This window comes from Papaver somniferum, chromosome 9 (genome assembly GCF_003573695.1).
Source record: "Papaver somniferum cultivar HN1 chromosome 9, ASM357369v1, whole genome shotgun sequence".
NCBI classification, from domain to species: domain Eukaryota; kingdom Viridiplantae; phylum Streptophyta; class Magnoliopsida; order Ranunculales; family Papaveraceae; genus Papaver; species Papaver somniferum.
This window is the reverse complement of record NC_039366.1, coordinates 37,200,027-37,221,582: the sequence shown is the minus strand read 5'-3', so window position 1 is coordinate 37,221,582 and position 21,556 is coordinate 37,200,027. Positions and strand designations below refer to the sequence as shown.

General features: G+C 35.5%; 1 pseudogene; it reads left to right on the top strand.

The window, feature by feature from the left end:
* Window positions 1-4,702: 4,702 nt before the first annotated feature.
* On the top strand, window positions 4,703-5,961 carry LOC113311801 (annotated as a pseudogene).
* Window positions 5,962-21,556: the final 15,595 nt, after the last annotated feature.

Sequence of the window (21,556 nt, the reverse complement as noted above, 5' to 3'; positions counted from 1 at the left end):
GACCGTATACGATAGACGCATGACAAGAACGTGGCAATGCTTCCCAACTCCAAATGTGGATCGTGACAGAGCCTTTTTTTTGTTTACTTTTTTTTTTTTTTTTTTTTTTTGAAAGATAAACCCAATTTACTAATTCTGAGTTACATTCTTAAATCCCTCTTGGTTTCCATATTTTTTTTCCTCAATCAAATGACCAAATCTCTCTCAGTTTGCAGTTGTAGGAACACAAAACAGAGGTGCAACATATTTCCCAGATGAAAGAAATCCATGAAGTAGATGAAGGTACGTATTAATTGAGCTATGAATATGGATGGTATCAGATACTATTTTTTTTTCTTTCTTTATGTTTTTTTTTTCATGGGAAGATGTTCTTATTTCTTATCACGGTGTTTGTTGTAAGTGGGGGTTTTGGAGATATTTGATATTTGGGTAAGATCAGAATATTAAGAAATCAATGCTCAAGTGAATGATGGTTTATCTATTGAGTTTCGGATATTGAAGAGATGATTAAGGCAACACTTCCAGCAACAACTGGGTGGATAAAAATGGTGGCACAAGCTACTTTAAGAAATGGATTTGTTCTCTTGAATCATGTCTGCAGATTATCTCAACCCATCTCATGATTCATGAATTTCTTGTTTGCACGTGACATCAAAGCATGCGACATTTTACGGAATTGTTCAAGCCTTCAAGCTCTGGTTTTTAAATGTCGGTCGAATTTGGCTGTCGGGTTTGGATTCAGTGAAGTCCGTATTCAAGTACTTCATCTTCTTTACCCGTTTCTCTGCTATTGCAACTTGTTTAGAATCCGAATCATCCGACTAATCAGACGATTTTTTTCAATAAGTTTGAACTGGAAATCTGTTTATTTGTTTGTATGTGAAGTAAGTTCATGATCTATTTGCTTAATGATGTTCATATGAATCTAAATTTCATGAAATTGTAAACCAATTTTATTTTTTCTGCACAAATATTGTGACTGACAAACTCACCATATTTTCATCGCTAAGGGACTCCTTCGTCGTCCAATTATGCACTAACAAAAATTTTCCATGATCAGTGAGGAGTGTTTAAGAACGTAAATTGCGTTACATTCTTGGTATTTCATATGGCCCAAGTGTTTTTGATCCGTTTTAGGGTTTAGGGCCCATTAGAATACCCTAATCCTAGGGTGTAGTTAAAAACACCCTGAATTACTCTCCAAGTAATTCTAGAAATAGAGTTCTATTCCTAGAAAGAACATTAGAGTTCTATTCCTAGGTTACAAAAATAGAAAAAATTACTCATTTGGTGTATACTAGTTTTAGCGTAATCTTAAACCCATAAATAGGCACCTAGAGTGCTTGTAGAAGATACGGGAAAAAGCTAGAGGAATAAGCTAGAGGAATACGAGCAGAGAACAAACCAAGAGGAAGAAGTAATACCTAGGGAAGAAAATAAACCTAAAGGTAAACATTTTGAGAGCAGAGAACAAACCAAGAGGAAGAAGTAATACCTAGGAAGAAAATAAACCTAAAGGTAAACATTTTGAGAGCAGAGAACAAACCAAGAGGAAGAAGTAATACCTAGGACAGAAAATAAACCTAAAGATAAACATTGTGAGTTCTTCTCTAAAACAATAAAATCAGAAAATTCTAGTGCAATACTCCTGTGTTTTTTTTTATTCTTTCGTTAACTACTTCTTTATCTATATCATATCAGGGTCGACTCTTTGAATGCTTCTTTCTCTTTCAATCCCCATATGATAGCCTTATCCTTGGACAATAATCGTAGTAACAGTGCTGCTATACCTGAGTAGTTCTTGAAATTTTTTCTCAAGTATTGGTTTGCCCCTATAAAACTACGCAACTCTGTTTGTGTGGTTGGTGGCAACCAATATCTTGTCGGAGACACCTTACTTTGGTCAATTCGAATTTCGAATTTCGTCATTGCCTACTAGGTGCCTTAGATAGTGTACTGATTTCTTAGAAAATTCACACTTCTTCATATTCAACATCAACTGTGAAGTCTGGAGCAGTTGTAAAAATGTTTTCAGATGTGAGAGGTGCTCTTCCCATGTTTGACTGTATATCAATATGTCATCTAGGAATACCATCGCAAACTTATCTAACATCGGTCTTAGAGATTCATTCATTAGCCGCATGAAAGTTGCTGGGGCATGTTGGATACTACATTAAAAAGGTCTAATGTGTTTCATCCACAAACGGATGGACAAACCGAAGTGGTCAACCGCAATATTGTTCAGCTACTGCGAGGGTTTAATCAACAAAGGCCGCGAAGCTGGGATGAGAATATACCCTTCGTCCAATATTCCTACAACAGAGCTTTGCATTGTTCTACCAACAAAACACCATACGAGATATGCTATGGGTTTGTACCACAGTCTCCGTTTGATTTAATATTCACTAGAACAGAACATACGGACACTGAACAGACAGAAGATGCTACTGCAATGAAGTTTATTAAGCGTATTCAACATATCCATGAAAAAGTTCGTGAAAATCTTGAGAAAACACGAGCACAGTACAAGTAGTGACATGATAAGCATCGAACAGAACATACTTTTCAAGTTTGAGATCTTGTCTGGTTAGCTATTGGAAAGAACCGTTTACAAGGGCCACAAAAGAAGTTAAAACATATACGCTATGGTCCGTTTCTAATTTTAGAGCAATATGGCACTAATGCTTTTAAGCTAGATCTGCCAAGCTATATGCAAATATACTCTACAGCAAATGTCGAGAATCTTAAGCTTTTTGAACCTTCGTTGCTTGACGAGCGAAATGAGTCTCCTTTACTACCGGTTGTGCAAGACTTAATTCCTAGCGAAGTAGCAACAAAAGATATGGTTCTTAGCAAGAAGACACGGATGTCTAGAGTGGTAGAACAAGAGTTATTCCAAGTCTGGCTTAAGGTGAAAAATTTTTAAGCATGCAAAGTGGTTCTCAAAAGAGCAGCTGCAAGCTAAGTATCCCCACCTCTTAGGTCAATGATTTCGAGGGGCCAAAAGCCTCCTAATGGGGGAGGTCTGATCCGTTTTAGGGTTTGGGGACCATTAGAATATCCTAATCCTAGGTTAAAAACATCCTGAATTACTCTCCAAGTAATTCTAGAAATAGAGTTCTATTTCTAGAAGGAACAGTGGAGTTCTATTCCTAGAAGGTTATAAAAATAGAGAAAATTACTCATTTTATGTATACTAGCTTTAGCATAATCTTAAATCTATAAATAGGCACCTAGAGTGCTTGTAGAAGATACAGGAAAAAGCTAGAGGAATACGAGCAGAGAACAAACCAAGAAGAAGAAGCAATACCTATGGCAGAAAAAAACCTAAAGGTAAACATTGTAAGTTCTTCTCTAAAGCAATAAAATCAAAAAATTCTATTACAATACTCTTGTGTTTTTTTTATTCTTTCATTAGCTACTTCTTTATCTATATCATATCAGGGTCAAAAACAGATCGGTTTTTGAGTGCAACAACTTCCGGCTTTAGATAACGAATCGTTATATGAAAAGTATTGGCCAACTGAAACATGGTAGAAACATATATTGTAATCAACTGACCAGCCATGTTTCTATGAAAAGTACTGTTCTATTCGAATGAAATAGAGTTCAAACATAGATAGGGTTTAACTTTAATTAATACAAATCAGGACGGTAGTTACTTGGGATGCTTTTGCTTTGTGCCGCCAGCACGTAGCTATTCTTCTCGAGCTCGTTCGACTTCTGCTCGTGCTGATCCAAGTTGTCTCAATTTCTCCAACTCTTTGTTCATGGAACTGCGTTGTTCAAGTAATATAAGCACGATCCTCTTGAAGATAATATTATTACCAGTCGCTTTCTCCGAGTCATGTTTCAATTTCAAGTTTCCTTTCTCAGGAATGTTTTCTTCATGGATTTTTCAACAACCTCCAGCAACCTGGAGGTACGTTCTTTAGCTTCATTCATGCAAGAAGAGGTCGTAATCTCACGCACAAATAAGTAATTCAACCCATTCTGAGCCGGTTCTTGGGATGCAGTCTTGATCTTGGTGTCTTAAGGTGGCCAACACTAAGATCACGAAGAATATAACATATCCAAGTGATTTCTGCAACTATAAATGCCATAGAGCGGTACTCAGTGCTACAGTTGGAAAACACATACCTACTGATACGATACAGCGGAAACGATTTAAAATAAACCGACACGCGGAGAATCCACTCCGATAATAGGACCCAAAAAACGATAAAACAAGGAGAATCCACTCCTTAACGGCGATGATAGAAACTCCAATCCAGGAGCAAATGACAAATAAACGATCAATGATGATCAATCTCTCAAAGAGAAGAAAACAGGTTTTAAACCAAATAATAGATTTCATTAAACGAGCTAATCCAAGCTAATTAAAATGATAAAGGAAAAGGCTATTTATAGCCTCCTAACATTAAACCTAGAAATTTAGAACATTCTTAAAGCATATATTATTCTCATAAAACAGGATAAATACAATAAAGAAATTAATTATCCTAATAATAAAATACCAAAACTAACAAATATCCAAGATTTAGCCAAATCTTTGAATATATGAGACTTGCCAAAAATACGTCCGTTGATCGACGAGTGGCGTACAAGAAAGCATAAATATCAAGACTTGAGGAGGTCAGAAAGCGTAATCCAATCAATAGTACTATTGACATACCGTTACTAGTTTGGCAGCTTGGAAATAATGCTGTGTATGCTAATGCATGAATTTGCTAATGTATGTATAAGATCTGGCCGGTCGAGCAAGAGTGAGATAGAAATATACCCCCATTAAACACCACCCATCTTCCTTACAAAACCAACCAGTACTCCTAGGTTTTTTTCTATTTCTCGCTTTCTTTCCTTGTTGGTTACATTTTTGGTTCTTTTTCCTAGTTCTAGACTGGCATGGATATCATGGCCTATAAAACAACAGCAGCACCAACCCATCATCATAACAATTACTACTGCTTCTTCTTCTCTGATTTCATCTATTGATAATCTTTTGACATCATATCAAGAAACAGAGGAACCCAATGGAGAGTTCGCTAGGATTGATGACGGTCTTTGCTGTATCAGGAAGCATGGCTCACGTTGCTCTACAAGCTCATAAGCGTAAAAAAGGTGAATTACAATTACCAACTTCTGCTGGTAAGTTTTTATTAAAAAAAAATCAAATCAGTTTCACCCCGTTTTCTATCCAATAATTTTCTTTAAAACTTGAATTTAGATCGTTGACGTTCTTTTGTTTTCCTAATTATTTAACAGGAGTTGAAAGGAGGTGGAGAATAGGGAGGTGAATAGCAATTCCGTTTATGAAATCACTAGAGCTATATTGAAAACTGGTGCTAACTTTGAGCTGGTGAAAATTTTGACTTTGAATATCAAAAAGATTGTAAATCTTGATAAATTAGCTGCTGGTCATGACAAGCGCAAGATCATCCAAGTCCGACAGGCAATATTCGACGAGTTGTGTAAAATGTTGGATACATGGAATTGAAGCCGCTGTCCTTTACTCTGAAAAAGGGGAAACAAAGTGTTTTAATGTTTGTAGGTTTGCAACGCTTTAGAAAGACAACAAGATGTACAAAATATGCATATTATCATCAGAAGAAAGGTTGGAAACTGGCACTTGTTTGTGTAGACACGTTCTGCGCGGGTGAGTTTAATTGGTCAGTTGAAGCAAAACACAACTAAATCGAAGAACCCATGTTACGGGAGTTATAAGGATTCAGATCCTGTAAAAATTGCAGTACAAGGTTTAGATAAGTTTAAGAAGGAAAACTATGATCTTATTATTACATAAACCAGTGGTTGTCACCAACAGGAAGCTTCTCAAAGAGATGCGTCAACTTGCCAAGACTACGGAGACAGATCTTTGTTATTTTTGTGATGGATAGTAGCTATATTGTATTAGGTGCTAGGCGAGGCAAGGTCCCAAGCCCTTCGCCAAAGATATGTTAGACGAGTACTAATCCTAATCTAATGAACGAGTCTCGAATTCATTCTATTTTTCAGTTTTGGATTCCTTTGTTATTTATAGCAACTCTGTAACTCTTTTCTTTTCATGACTACCACTTCTTGTGGTATTCATGCTTTTTAATATATTTTGCCCTTCTTGAGTTAAAAAAAAAAATCTCGAATGGTGCGGATAGCACGAGGTTCGGTTCATTCCGTCAAAAATATATATGTTAGAAGAGTACAAAGATTAGCAAAACTGATAAAAAGGAATGAAGAATATTCCAAAGAAGGTCGGCAGAATGTTTCGAAGGGTGAATGCTCAAAACCTCAGTAACGTTGTTCCTCCGTAGTCGCTGAAGCAAATCGGTGGTACCGGTGGTCTACAATACCTAATGAAGCATGTGGGATCATCTAAAGACACAATGGGTATGCTTCAAGGAATGAAAGTACGAAAGTAACTAATTAGCTAGGAGTTTTATATGAATTTACTAGGAGTTTTATATGAATATAGTGAATTTTTGTTAGTCAAGTAAACAATTTATGATAGGGTCTTCTTATCTTATACCTAGTTTTGACTTTCTCAGAATTGTAGAAACATTATCTTAATTTTTAACAGGATTAAGAAACCACACTGAATTCGATATTTTTCCAAAAAAAAAAATTCACTTTTGAAATATATGTGTTGTGCTATTACATTCATCCAGAAAACCCGTGGGGGTATATTGAAAAAATTTATATGGACAAGCGACATCCTTGTACGAAAAGTTTTCCATAATAAACCATAAGTTTTTAATTTTTAATTCTTGGATCTAACTGTTAGATGTCCCATGATTCATCCAGATTTATTTTTATTCTTTTCTTTCCTGGAGAATAATTATTATGTTTTTAAAAATGTGGAGGGATCCCTTGACAGGCCCTCATTTGACAAGGTATTACAGTCCATTAACAACCGTTGGATGAGAACATAAGTATGGTTAAGATTAACTCACCATAATAGGGTAAACCCGGGTTGACTTACGACCCATAATGAAAAATTTGTTTAATCACGAGTCTCACTCATCTTCTTTTTTTAAAGATTTCTTCAAATGCTTGAGTTGATGTTCCAGGGTCGCAGCAGCAATCTAAAGTCAAATGTTGTTCTTCTACAGTGGTTGGCCTATTGAAGATTGACTATCTTTTGATGGTTTATATGAATGGGGAATAATCCGCTGACCCATTTGAATCGGATGCCGGTTCTTTGATTGTGAGATTGTTGTGGTTAAGAAAATCAGTTGGAATTGAAGTTATGATATTTATATTTGGTTTTCTATTGGGATCAGCCAAAATTGGGTTTGAGGAAATCTGCCTTATTTGATTCATCATATTTGGGGAAGTAGGGAAAGAAGAGGGTTTAGAGAATCATTAAAAAACCCTTGATGATCAAACTCTTCTCTGGTAATAAACCACATAAGAAGATGCTAAAGAGAGGAGGAAAAGACGTTGAGTATCTTACGGGTCACGTGTATATCCATATTTTCCCCAATAAGGTCAGTTAATCTGAACCATTCCTGTTTTCTCATCTAACGGCTATTAAGGGACTGTAAAACCTTGTCAAATAAGGTCCTGTCAATGGATCCCTCCTTTTTAAAAATTAGAGATAATATAAACTTTTAAAAAGCCCGACTAAATTGGGTCTATGCAACTTAATTGAAGCCTATAGCTACATGACAAAATAGGTTCATTGAAAAGTAAAAAAACACCCCTTATCCAATTATTTTTAAAAATGCTTAATTTATCCTTTGATTAATTAGATTTAATCGGGTGATTAATTAATGTTTAATCAAATTAAACTAGAAATTAACTAATCTTGATTCTTCATCAAAAAGTGATTTTATTTTATTTTACTTTATTTTTGAAAAAACTTGCTCAAAATCGGTGGATGTTCTTGCTCACATAAACCGATTGTAAGAATCGGTTTATAATACTTAGAACATAAACCGATTATAAAATTCAAGAGTTTTTCTGTGATTTTTTTTTACCAGAACCGGTTTATGTTAATGCCCACGTAAACCGATTGTAAATCTGGGCATTTTTTCGACTGTTTTCCTCATAACTTCTTCGTCCGATGTCGAAATGACCTCATTTTTTTTTTTTGCGTTCAACTCGTATTTTCGTGCTCGATAACATACATATAAAAAAAATTTAGGGTTTGTGCAAAAATTCAAACATGGATAATGAATCGGTTGATATGTGCAGTGGCATAAACCGATTGTGGTTGATTTTCATCACATCAATCCAGAATCGGTTTATGTATATGTATAATAAAAACCGATTCTTGTTTGGTTTCAGAAAAATTTGATGAGAAATTTCATAGATTCATAGTTAAATCATTACACTTGGTTGTTTGAAACGGAAATATTGTCTGAAAACCAAAAAATGGTTATTTGAATTGTTGTTTTTGATTAAGTTTTTGTTTTTGATTATCATGAAAATTGTAAAAAAAAAAAAATTTGATTAAGTTTTACTTTTTGATTATCATGAAAATTGAAAAAAAAATAGATTTTAATTAAAGATTGTTATTAGAAATGATTAAGGTTTTGATGAAAGATAAGACTCGGGAATGAATTTGATAATGAGGGTAGATTGGTATTTTCATCCTTTGAATTATCTTTTTTGTCTTGTAAAAAATTGAGCACCTTTTGTTGAAATGTTTGGGTCCTATATGTATTTCATGAATTCTTCTTTGTTTCTAACTAAAATTGCTCAATGTTTCTTCATATCAACGAGAAAAATAACCATCCATCCATCCACTGTGATATATTTCGGAAATGATAGCTTAACCGATAAATACTACCACAAAACATCTCGAAAGAGCTCGAACGAGAGAGAAAATAAGGAACCATGTTACACTACATTTATCCCGATGTTCAAAACGCTCCTAAAGTCTGTTGGATTGGCACTCAGGATATACCACAGGAAAAAAACTGACATAAATTTAGCCTTTCCCGATATATTTTTACTAATTACTAGTCGCTTTTTAGTCATATTTTGTTGATTAATATTGTAAAGGTACCAACCCCTAGTCAAAAATTTGGTCTCAATTCATTTTGGAAGATGGGTCAAGATAGTTCAGGTCATTTCCCCTCCCAACCAAACAGAGAGACCAGACAATAAGGGTAAAAATGTCTTTTGGTCGACATCATAGTGAACACAGCGTATGAAATCATGAATCAACGTTACAGTGACAAAACTAATAGTAAAACAACAACGTGACCAAAACAACGTTACTTGGAGTACAAAACTCCGTTCAAATGTTTGATCCATTAAAATTTCATATTAAACAAAATTAATACAAAACGCCCCAAATTTTTACAAAATTGATAAAAAAATCTCAAACTGGTTTCGTCAAATTCTATGATAAAGATTTAGTTTCAACTTATTTTTACCTATTTTTTATCATGAAACCTAATTTTTTAATGATGAAACAGTACGTTTATGATGAAACCAGATTTTGATGGTATTATTTCTGGTTGTTGTGTTGGTTGGTGGTGGTGCTTTTCATGATCATGATAGTGCTAATATTTGTTGGTGGATGCGGTGTTGGTTGCTTGTGGAGAAAACACCTTTGAAATTTTTGTGTTACTATTGTTTTGATGGATTTTTTGTGGATAAATAATGATACCTTTGGGGTTATAAATCACGGCCAGCTACAATGATGATCATTGGCCGGTCGAATTAAGATTTGGAGAATCTTTTACAACAACTCTGAATACTTTTGCCAGATGAAATCAATCGTACGTACTACTTATCTTGTTTTCGTGTACAGTTACTTGTGTAGTTTATCTTATAGTTTGCTTAATGTACAAATACATACATATGAAATCAATGAAATTAAGAGCTTCATAATATCTTCCATAAAATCCGAAACATTTCAAGAATTGACGTACAATTGGATAATTTAAAGCAGAAGAGGTAAAAACCAGGCAAAAGAAGAATGTTGATTTTTGATATTTTTTGATGATCATGGAGATGCATGTGCTAGTGATTAGTATTGCTGATTCAGAGCTCCAAGATATGGAACAAGACTGTCTCTCAAAACTCTCTTTTTTATTGATGTTCTTGTTCAGTTTTACATTGATACAACAGTGCCTTTTTATAAGCTACATTTGCCGACCCTTACCTTCACTAGTTTTCTCTAGAGAAAACTAATTGTCGTATCTTTTTGACTCACTTTAGACCACTCTAGTTTTGTCTAGATATTTCTCATCTTATCCCTAACTATCTAGTTCACATTACAACACTCTCACATGGCCTCTCTAGACATTTCTTTCGACTTCTTTTACTGATTTACAACTACTAACAACTCAGTAAACTAGATAATTTTACCTTAAGAACAAACTTCATTCACACTTGCAAAACTAGTCTAGATTACAAATTAGTTTCCAACAAAGAACAAGAAAGAGCATAACTATTTGCAATCTCTGAAGATAGCCAACTTCTTTCGCCTTTCATCAACTACATTAGCAACCGTCTCTTTCTCAACTCGAAGTCTACTTAGGATAGTGAAGGTAATCAATGATCATATTCATTGCATTTTATAACAAAGAAAATCTCTCCTCAACTCCATTATAAAACATTTCCGCCAATTCAATTTCCCCCTTCATCTCATTAGCTTAAAACTTCTTTTTTCCCGGAGTATCGTCAAACACTTCATTATGCACTCTAAATTTCACACAACCTAGAAGATTAATCTATACAGAATAAACATGAAATAGTGCTTACGTTTTCTTTTTAATGTAATTTTACTTATAGGGAGGTAGTCAATTAAGATTTATATAGACTTTTATAGATTTTTTATTTGAGTGATTTCCGGAGATTCTCTAAAAATATAGAGATTTATAGTGATTCTCTGAGATTATATTAGAGAGTCTTTGTGACTTGTGTGGACAAAACTCGATACTCCCAAAGAGTGTCTGTGATTTGTAGAGACAAAAAAATGTACAATTTATCTAATCGAAAATTCAAACTATCTACCGGCCACTTTATTATGCATGTTATAATTTAAATAAAATTACAATGAATACCTGGTAAAACACGTGTTCTTTTCAACATAAAATATCGTTGTTGCCTTATGCCTATGTTGCATTTTTTTTATTTCACTCATCCGACATTCATTTTACTTTCCATGCAATCTCGGCACTGCTTTACTTCGAAAATTTTCCTTTACTTGGTCATCAGCTCAAACTAAAAGAAATTGGTCATACTCTCAAAAAAAATATTACTCAAGTTTCCAAGTCTCTAGAAATATCACCTATTGAGGAGAGATTTCTACCATGCCTATTTTCCTAAAGAAGTCTCTTTCAATCTCTGAGAACAATAAATCATTGACTTTCAATTCTTATTCGAATAACAGGGATGTTGTAGGGACTCTTATGAAATCCTAGTCCAATAACATCGAGTTTCAAAGAATTTAAACGACTTAACAAAAATCTCTAACCAATAACAAAAGACATTTGAGACTCACCAAAAGTCTCAATGAACTAACAATGGATTTGACAACTCTATCAAATTTATTTGAATTCTCAATTGACTAACCCTGTTAGTATTGATATAAAATAAAATAAAATGTAAAATTGGTGTTGCGATGTGAAATGCCAAATAAGTATGATTTCGGAAGAAAGCACTTTTCATTTGGTTCATTTATTTCCATAACGTTTTCTATATTTTTTTTCTCTTCAAGAAAACGGTGGCCTTTAATTTCATATGTTCCTTTTTATGCCCCTTTCATTTGTAGATATCTTTAAAGAGGCTCCCAATAGACACTCATTTTCAAGAATGATCCTCATGAGAAGCAAGGATTTGTTGGCCTTTTAGGGTCTCCATTTTAATTGTATTTTTGAAGCTAAAGTTACGGATTTTATTGCAAACAAAAAGATGAAGAAGAAACAAGAAAGTAATCACACTTGGACCCGATATACCTGGCTAAAATTACAAAGTTCCCCTGTACTTGCAATCTTAAATATCCACATATAGTAATCAAGTCTAGTTAATGTTACAGTCCGAAAATTTGATACCATGCGTGATGCGAAGTGGAATCGAGCCCCATTAAAAGATTAATCTTATAACCTCGTTGATCAAACAAATTAATCTTATAATCCCATTAGATTTTTTTCTTGCATTCACTGATCAAACAAATTTATGTTCCACACAATTGGTATTACAGCTAATTTTGTGTTTATTTACTGGTAGTCATTGTTACATATTTTCAATTTTGTTTACCGCTATGCAGAGTGGGAGTCTAGGGGGCAACGTCCCCTAGCCGAGTCCGAGACAGCGTCTCGTGTAAATTTTTTCTCGTTTTATTTTTAAAAACCTAGAAGTTTCCTTTCAAACTTGAATAGACTCGTCTCTTCCCATAAGTCACCATTAATGACTTTTGGAAGCGTCTGTTGGTGATGAAACGACATAACCAACAGGCATGAATATCACTATAAATAGCAAAGACGTTCTCCCATTCTTCACAATCAATTCAACCTGTTTTCTCTCTATCTAAAGCATCATCAGAAATCTCTCTCGTGTGTTCTTGATTGGGTCAATGGGTGCAAACCTTGAATCCAATTTCCCTGTTGTAGGGCTTTCATTGTATCATGAAGGCACTATTTCGCATACCTGTTGCAATCGCCAATTGATATTGGGAGGGTAGAAATAAACGTCTAAAAGAAATCTATTCGAGCCTTGAAAGTCACGAGTACAACAAAGCGTCTGTTGGTGATGAAACAACATAACCAACAGGCATGAATATCACTATAAGTAGCGAAGACGTTCTCCCATTCTTCACAATCAATTCAACTTGTTTTCTCTCTTTCTAAAGCATCATCAGAAACATTTCTCGTGTGTTCTTGGTTGGGTCAAGGGGTGCAAACCTTGAATCCAATTTCTCTGTTGTAGGGATTTCATTGTATCATGAAGGCATTACTTCACATACCTGTTGCAATCGCCAATTGATATTGGAAGGGTAGAAATAATCGTCTAAAAGAAATCTATTCGAGCCTTGAAAGTCAGGAGTACAACAATTTCTTTTCTTTTTATTTCATCCTCTGTTTGAACCCATTTTCCAACAGTCATGAACTCATTCAATGAAAATACTCCAATAACATCATTCCTTCTTCGTGTTCACCATCATTTCATTTTCTTTTTTGTTGGTTAGCCACACTCAGTTCCGACTTCCCTCTGAATGCCACCAAGAGGAAAGAAGGGCTCTCCTAGACATCAAATCCTCTTTTGAGGACCCTTCGAATCCCTGGAATTCATCACAAAAGAATGAAATATCAAAATTGTTGTGATGGAGTTCAGTGTTCTAGTGAATATTTTCATGTCATCTCAATCAACCTACGGAACACGACGTATGAAATCGAATCAACATTATAGTGATGATTATTGGCTTATACTTGGTCGACCAAATAAAAGGTAAACTTTCTCCTCTACCAAGACTCAAGATAGATCAGTTCCATTTCCTCTCCCAAGTCCCAAACAGACGGACCAGACAGTACGCGTAAAAATGTCTTTTTCTCATGACAATCACCTATTAACCTGTCTTTTTCTCCAATCCACCACGGAGACTTACTCAGTATTGTTAAGAATACAACTACAAGTCATAATAAAGACTCTCAACAGCGTCAGTCAATGGAGGAAAATAACATCTCTAGTCTTAGGCTTGTAGCTCGGCCTTTAAGTTACCTTTAAACTCGCTCTTTGTTTGTTAAACAAGAATTCAAATTCTGTAACAACTCTGTAACAGTTCAGTTGAACTCTGTTTATTGTGGAAGATATTCTCTCCTAAAACTTAGTTTCAACTTGGTATCAGATATCAAGATCCAACCAACGCTTCAGATACAAAACCAAACAAAAAAAAGGGGGCAAATACCAATAGCCTCCAAAATATCTAGATTCATCATCTAGTTACATCAAAACTTACAGAAACAAACTATTCACTGTGGAATACACAGTTTAAGACAATCCTAAAATGATATGGCCTTACAGGCAAGAACCCTTCCTAAAACCAGGTTTTAGGGTAGAATATCTTCCACAAGGTTGTTCATATCGATACCAACACCTATCAACTTGATGGTTTCTTTTCTTGCAAATCTGACAAGGTTGTTCATTATTGGCATTTCTGGTTCTGATTGTTTGGCATTTGAGGAAGTCCGCGGTTATGCTGATTAAAATTCCTTGGACTGCTTCTGCTTGAAGATGAGTTTGAAACAACAACATTGGAAATAGGTTGTTGTAACAAGGCAAGTTAATGGTTGAGTCGCATATCAAAAGTAAGGAGATGTGCATATAAAGTTTCCATGTTCATTTCCTCTATGGTGATCAAGGCTGTGACAATTGGATCATAAGCCTGATTCAATCCATTGCTAATGGATTTCTTCATCTCATCCGTTGAAACAGTGTACCCTGATGCTGCAAGCTGATCAAACAGATTCTTAACTTCATTCAAAAAAGCTTTGAGGGATTTTTTACCTTTGTTCATGGAGTGTAGCTGCTTCTTAAGATTCATTTGATGAGCTCTTGTTTCTGGTGCAAAGTGGATTTTCAGTTTATCCCAAACTTGTTTAGCAGATCCAGACCTCTGACATGGCCGAGAACTTCAATGTTGAATTTAACCACCCTACAAGTAAAGAGTCTTGTGCTTCATAATCTGCGAACAATGGGTTGATATCTTCTGATTCAGGAAGGGTTCTTGCGGGTTTTTCTTGGGTTCCACCAATGAAACCTGTAAGGACATATCCTTTTAGGATTGGCTTAAATTGTCTCTTCCACAGTGAATAGTTTGTTTCTGTAAGTTTTAAGAGGTGGATCTTGATATCCGATACCAAGTTGAAACTAGGTTTTAGGGTGGAATACCTTCCACAATAAACTTGTGGAGATACGACTATTATTTATATGGAGAATTCAACAGAACTGTAGTTGCATAAATCTGATAATTACATTCCACTATCACTAAATGAGAATTTACGTAATCATCTTCTTATTATATGAATGTAGATAGAATTACAAGGATTCATCTAACTATTACAATGATCTATTTGCCTTAGATTTACTCTTTCTCTCTCTCTCAATTTCTTGACCAAGACTCACTCTAGAACCCCCTACAAGTAATGACTTCTCTCCTTTATATAGGATTTTACATAGTGGATGACAACTAAGAAACCCATTATTTTCGGGATCACTATACGACATGTTCGCTCATATACAATCTCTCATCTTCGCATAGCATACCTCATCGCACAATTCTTCACACTTTACTCTTGACTTTGCTGACATCATCTGGTGCGTTATCTCAACTTTTCTGTGTGCGATGCTCTTTGCGTAGGTTGTATTCTTTACTTCGCTTGATTACTAACGTGTGCGATATTTTACTCCTACATTTTGCCTCTTCTCATTTCGCTTATTCTTCAGAGTGAGCGATATGAGAAACTTCCATCTTATGTCATCGCACATGTTAATCCTTTTATGTTTTATTTTACCGACAATTTCCATGATTTCAAGCTCTCTTTATGTACGCGTGTCCTTTTAACCACTCATCTTCCGACATGTCCTTTTAACCGTATGTTTCTATCCGTTCAATTCTTCACATTAATGAGAATAAATCTCGATAAATAGGTCGCGCTTTCCTATATGCTCTCTTCTACCTTTTTCCTTACTCCTTTTATTTCTTTTATTCTTTTTCACCTTCTCTGCAAGTTTATACTCTTCATTCCCATTCTTCAACGTCTCCCGCTGGTAAAAAGATGGAGATTGAATTAACAGATTAAAAACCGAATTCAATCAGAGCGGTTATGAACTTTCTCTTCCTCCTTCATCTAATTTCGCATCAAAACTTAACCTTGATCTAATTAAATCTGATCAATGGAATAATCGAAAAATCATCGTTGTGTTAGGTCAACTTCAATTTCTACCAATTCCTCTATTTAACCCTGAGATTCCTCTCTTCTATAGAATTCTTGCTGATGATAGATTCACACGAGGAATATTTCAGTTGAGTGGTGATGCTATTAGGATACCATTAGAGTATGCTCGTTGCGCAGCTGGTCTTGGAAATTCTTACCCTGATGAAGTGAGAAAAGAGGATCATCGTGATAAAATTATAGATCCCGCTGAGTATACCCTTGATAATTTCTTTAATAACTATTAAGTCGCTGTTATGAAAAGTAACGTAACTAAATGGGTTGTTCGCATAAGAAGAGTAGATGGTATCGCTGAAGATAAGAAAATTATGCGAGATGTTGATTGGAATTCAAATTCTAACCGTGTTGCTCGCAGATCCCATGATTCTAGTTGGCTTAATTGCCATGTCATCTTAGAAGGTTCCTTTGTATCTTGTAAAGCTGAGGATGGTTCTGACAATCCCCTGCCCGAAGATTTCCCTCTTTACCAACCTTCGGAGTTTAAATTACTCGAGGATGAGGAAAAGAAAGTAGCGGTATGTGATCCTCTTGATCCAATTTGTAACCTCTCATAACTTTCCTTCTTATCTCTTATTTCTTTTCCTTCGCAGGCTGCCAAAAAGGTCAGTACTTCGCGCAAGGTATCAGCTTCGCAGAATAAGGAAGTAAGAAACACTCTTTCTAATTTAACAATGTTGTTGCCTCTGTTTCTTATCTTCATTATTCGCATGGGTGAATCCTTTGAATGACAAAATTTTAGGCAAGGGCAAGAGCGCTCCTAACAAACCCACATCAAAATCTGTATCCAAGATAACTTCGTTAAGATGATGTCTCAAGGAAGCGTGCGAGATATGATTCTTCCTCAAGTTCGAAATCTTCAGATGAAGATACTTTTGTTTCTGAAGAAGAGGTATCGATCGATTTGTATCGGAAGAAGTTGTCTGATCTTTTTTTTGGAGATGCTTTTGCTACTCTTGAGGATGATGAAATGGATCGTTCCTTCAATATGGTTTCAAAGATCTGTACTGCTTCTAATTGGGAAGATCGTTCTCTTCGTGGAGCTGCCTCTGCGATAAACCCAAATTTTCAATTTGCGATCAATGGCTTAGCTTGGATGAGTTAAGATTAAAATATACTACCCTTAGACAATGCCATATAAGTGCATTATCCTCTGCCAATAATTTTAAATGACATTTTTATGAGAGGAAAGAAGCAATTCAAGTATTGGAGTCGAAGAAGAACAAACTTATTATTGAAAAATATGAAATCGCTCTTAGGGGTGCGAAGGCACTAGAACATTTTCAAGAATCTATTATTGAAGTTAAAATAGAACGTGATTCAGCTTTTCGTGAGAGGGACACGCTTATTGAGGAAAGAAACTTGATTCGATCTCAACTCCTTATAGAAAGTGAAGCTGAATTTTATTAGGCTGCTAGAGTTCTGAACGATGCTAGAAATAATTTAGGTGTAAATGTTAGCCTTCAGACTGAGCATTCCACACTGGTCGTAGACATTATTTCCAATTATGAAGGTCATTTGTTGTTCTTTGATCTTCACTCATACTCTTAAGAATAATTGTCTGTTATTTTAACTCATTTGTTGATACTTCGCAGAGAAAGAGAATGAATATCAAAAGAGAATTGCAAAGTTAGAAAATCGCTTAGCTGCTAAAGAAGAAGAATCATCCGCTCGTAACTCCAAGTATCAGCAATTGAAGGAAAATTGGTTCAACTTAGTCCAAAACAACAGTAACGATGCTAATCATTCTCGTGAGGCTGTTGTTAAAAGAGTTTGTCTAGAGAATGGTATTCCTTTGTCAAAGTACAGTTTTCCAGTGATTTTTGAAAATGTACCCATTCCTGATGTCCAAAATACTGATTGAGAAGAAGATTCTGAAGAAGAAACTAGTGATTCTGAAACTGAGCGAAATGAGGAAGATGAAAATTGATCGCTTCTTCTTGTTGTAATTTTGTTGTAAATTCTTGTAAATTTAGCTTTCATCTTTTTAATATAAATCTTCTTTTCTTCGCTTCGTATTTATGACCTCTTCATATGCATATAAGACTATTAAAATGGGGAAAATAACACTTCATTTGCATTCTCATTCTTGCCTCTTGTTATTTGGCATATCTTGATATACCAAGTATGATTGTTATCCTCTATCATAAACTTCTCTTGGTGCGAGTACATGTGGAACTTCATGAATAATTTCTTTTCTTGTATTATCTATGAGGTCTTATTTTTGCCTTCCTATGTAAAGGTCTTACGCTGCCTCTGTTTATGTGCGACGAAATCGCAGGCAGTCTTTACACCGTAGTGTATTGACCTATTGATCACGTCTTATCATTTTATTGTATTATTTCCTCTTCAGGTTAATTCGCATAAATATCACAAGTCTTAATACCCGTATGAGTTAAAAAGTCTTGTGACAATTACGACTTTTGACACAATTCAGCTCCCTAATGGAGGGTGTCGTCCTTATCTTCCCCCTGGTTGCCCCTTAAAGGAAGCTTACCTCTATCGGGTTAAGATTATGGCTCTTCCCATCCAGTTTTTCAACAACCAGTTGATTTAGCAGTCTTGTAACCTTTTAGCTACAAGACTGCACCCTAAGTGGGGTTTCTTTGGACCGAATGCATCATAACCAGGACTTGTCAAGAGTGGCAAGGTACGTTCCAGACGTCCCGGGCACTCTTGACTCAACCGTGTACCTCGGCGCCCTGATCGAGTTTTTGCACTCCTTGGGAGAGCCTTTCTCACCTTAGGCTCTCAATCTAAGATTATTATCTTAGACTGAAAATTTAAGGTATCTCCCTGATGGGCATTATAGTTTTATTCTCACCCCAAATATCCACAACTCAAGTTCCGGGGTCGGTGTAGCCTTCCCTTGAGTCATGCCTTCTAGGTTTCTCCAATTATGACGTGCGATAGGTCTTACTATGTTTCCTCTTGCATATAAGCGAACTAGGGTGCACGCCACATTCAGATTCCTAGCCAATCTGATAATAAATATAATTTTTTGTAGCCTTTTATAAAGGTCTTATTATAAAGATATCTCTTTTTATTTTCTTATTATGGATTTACCATATGAAATTAAAATTTCTCATTCCAATATTTTAATTCGTACAACTCTAGTACATAAATGCTTTTATCGAATCATCTTGCTCAAAGAAAATCAGATACACTATTCATTCCACTCATTTGTCTTCTGCACTTTTTGAATCTTCTTAAGTTCGCGTATGTTTTCCAGAATATCCATTCGCATAAGCATTCAGTTGGATTTGTGCGAAAGGCATTGTACCCTCCAATTTTTGATATTTTGCCTCTACGTTTTTTTTTTCCATAAAAACTTTGTTGTTAATCTTGATTAACATTTTTTATTCGCAAAAGAATCTATTCCAGCACTTCGCATACTTGTTTCCGCAAATTCATACACAGCATCAACCATCAGTCTCTCTCTCTTTGACTATCTGCCGCATATTTTTCCAATTCCTTCGCTTGAATTCTCTTGCTTCGCATTTTTCAACATCAATTTCTTGGCAATTTTTACTTTCAACTGTATCTCCACTTATAATGCCAACACCCTTAGGTAATGGAAATTTAATGCATTGATGAAATGTTGATGCAATAGCTAATATAATATGCAGCCACGACCTTCCAATGAGAGCATTATAAGGCGACTCGACATCCACTACACAGAATGTGATATTTGTTGGTAAATTTTGTAGAAGAATTCGCATAGTCACTTCTCCCTTTGGTTTATTTGCAGAACCATTAAAGCCATAGATTTTGTATGTTGAAGGGATTAACTCATCATCTCTTCCACCCATAGTTTTATATGTATGATAAAACAGAATATCTACAGAACTTCCAGTATCTATAAGTATCCTATTTATCGCCCAGGTGTTTTTCTCATTTTCTTCCTCATCTTCTTCCAATGGCTTCTGATTAATTCCCAATCGCACTACTAGTGGACACTCATGTGATTCTCCTCCTCCTGGTGTTTCATCTGCACTGAACGAGATTTTCTTCCTTTGCCATTCCTTCAAGGGAGATATTTTTTCCAGGTTAAGAATTTCCCTTCCTTCAGCATCTCTTGCATATACTCGACTTAAGACATTATCATGAAAATCTTCTATGTTTTTGAACGAGTGTATGATCGAGTTACAATATAAATTCTTTGCCTTCGCGCCTACTTCAATAACAAATGTATTCCTGTCCTTCTCCTTTGCATATATATTTCCTTGAGGTGGTGGTGGTGGTAAATTCCTTGGTTGTTTTAGTAAGAAATGGTCCAACTTTCCTTGCTCAATCATTCGCAATATAATCTTCCTCACATTTCTACAGTTGCTTGTTGTGTGACCGTGGAATCTATGATAGACACAAAATTCTTTACTCCTCCTCCCTGGCGGTGGCTCTTCGCCTACATTATGTGGTTCTGGAATATCATCCATTAGGAGAGCGGCTTCCCATTCTTTATCCACTGTAGTATTCAACTTTGGCAAATTTATCTGTTCCCACACTATTCTTCCTGTTTTCTTGTTATAATGTGTTTGTTGTCCTGCAGAACTTCCTAGTTGAACTGTATTAGTACCCCCACGATTTTGAAGTTGCTTGTCTCTGTACTTTTTATTAAACTCTGCTTGATCTGCATTTGCCATAGCCACTAACTTTTGTTCCATCTCTGCATTATTCCTTCCCTGATTTCCCTGCGATGTACTCGCAACAACATTTGTCAGCCTCGGAAGTAAACTTGTATTTCCACCTTTCGAATCAGATATTGCGACTGGGTAAGACTCTATATCTATTTGCTTTTCCTCAAGTACTATGTATTCTTCTTGAAATTCGCGCAGCTCCGACATTGTTATTGTATCCTTTATTCTGAAGATTTGGGTATATAATAGATCTGTTGTAAATAGAGCATTAATGAATGCAAGAATAAGATGTCTCTCATCCACCCGTCTTCCCATTTCACTACACATGGTTCCAACGTGTCGTTAGATGACGCAAACTCTCATTTTTTCTTCTGCGAAGTACGAATGATATCTCAATCCCTGGTCTGGATAGATTATTGCTTATGTATTGCTCCAAAAAGACATTTTGTAAGTGATGAAACGAACCAATGGATTCTACCAGTAGTCCTTCAAACCACTTCAAAGCTTCACCTGCTAAAATTGCACCAAAATATTTGCACATTACTGCATCATTATTTTCCCACTGCAATAAAGATCTTGCATAAGCTTTCACATGTTGTATCGTACATGCACTTCCATCAAATATACTTGTAAATGTCGGTAAACTGCACTTAGATGGTACCGGTTCTCTCTGAATTTCCTTTGTAAATGAAGTTTTTCCAGCTTCATCCACTGCTTCCTCTAGTTGTCTTCTTCCATTATTTCTTTTTGTAGTCATCATTTCTCTTAATTATGCCATCTCCTTAAGAATTTCTTTGCTTAATGATTGATACAAATCCTCTCGCATGGGTATTTTTAATCCTGCTTGTTTCAATCCATTCTCATGATTGTTTTGGCATATTGCTTCTTGTATCTCCTGTTGTTCAGTTTCTTCTCTTCTTCGCCTATCCCTTTCAATATTTGCTTCAATTTGTACTCTATCATGTCTTTCTTCGTTGCCTGTGAGATCATATCGATTTCTTGATATCTCTCTTT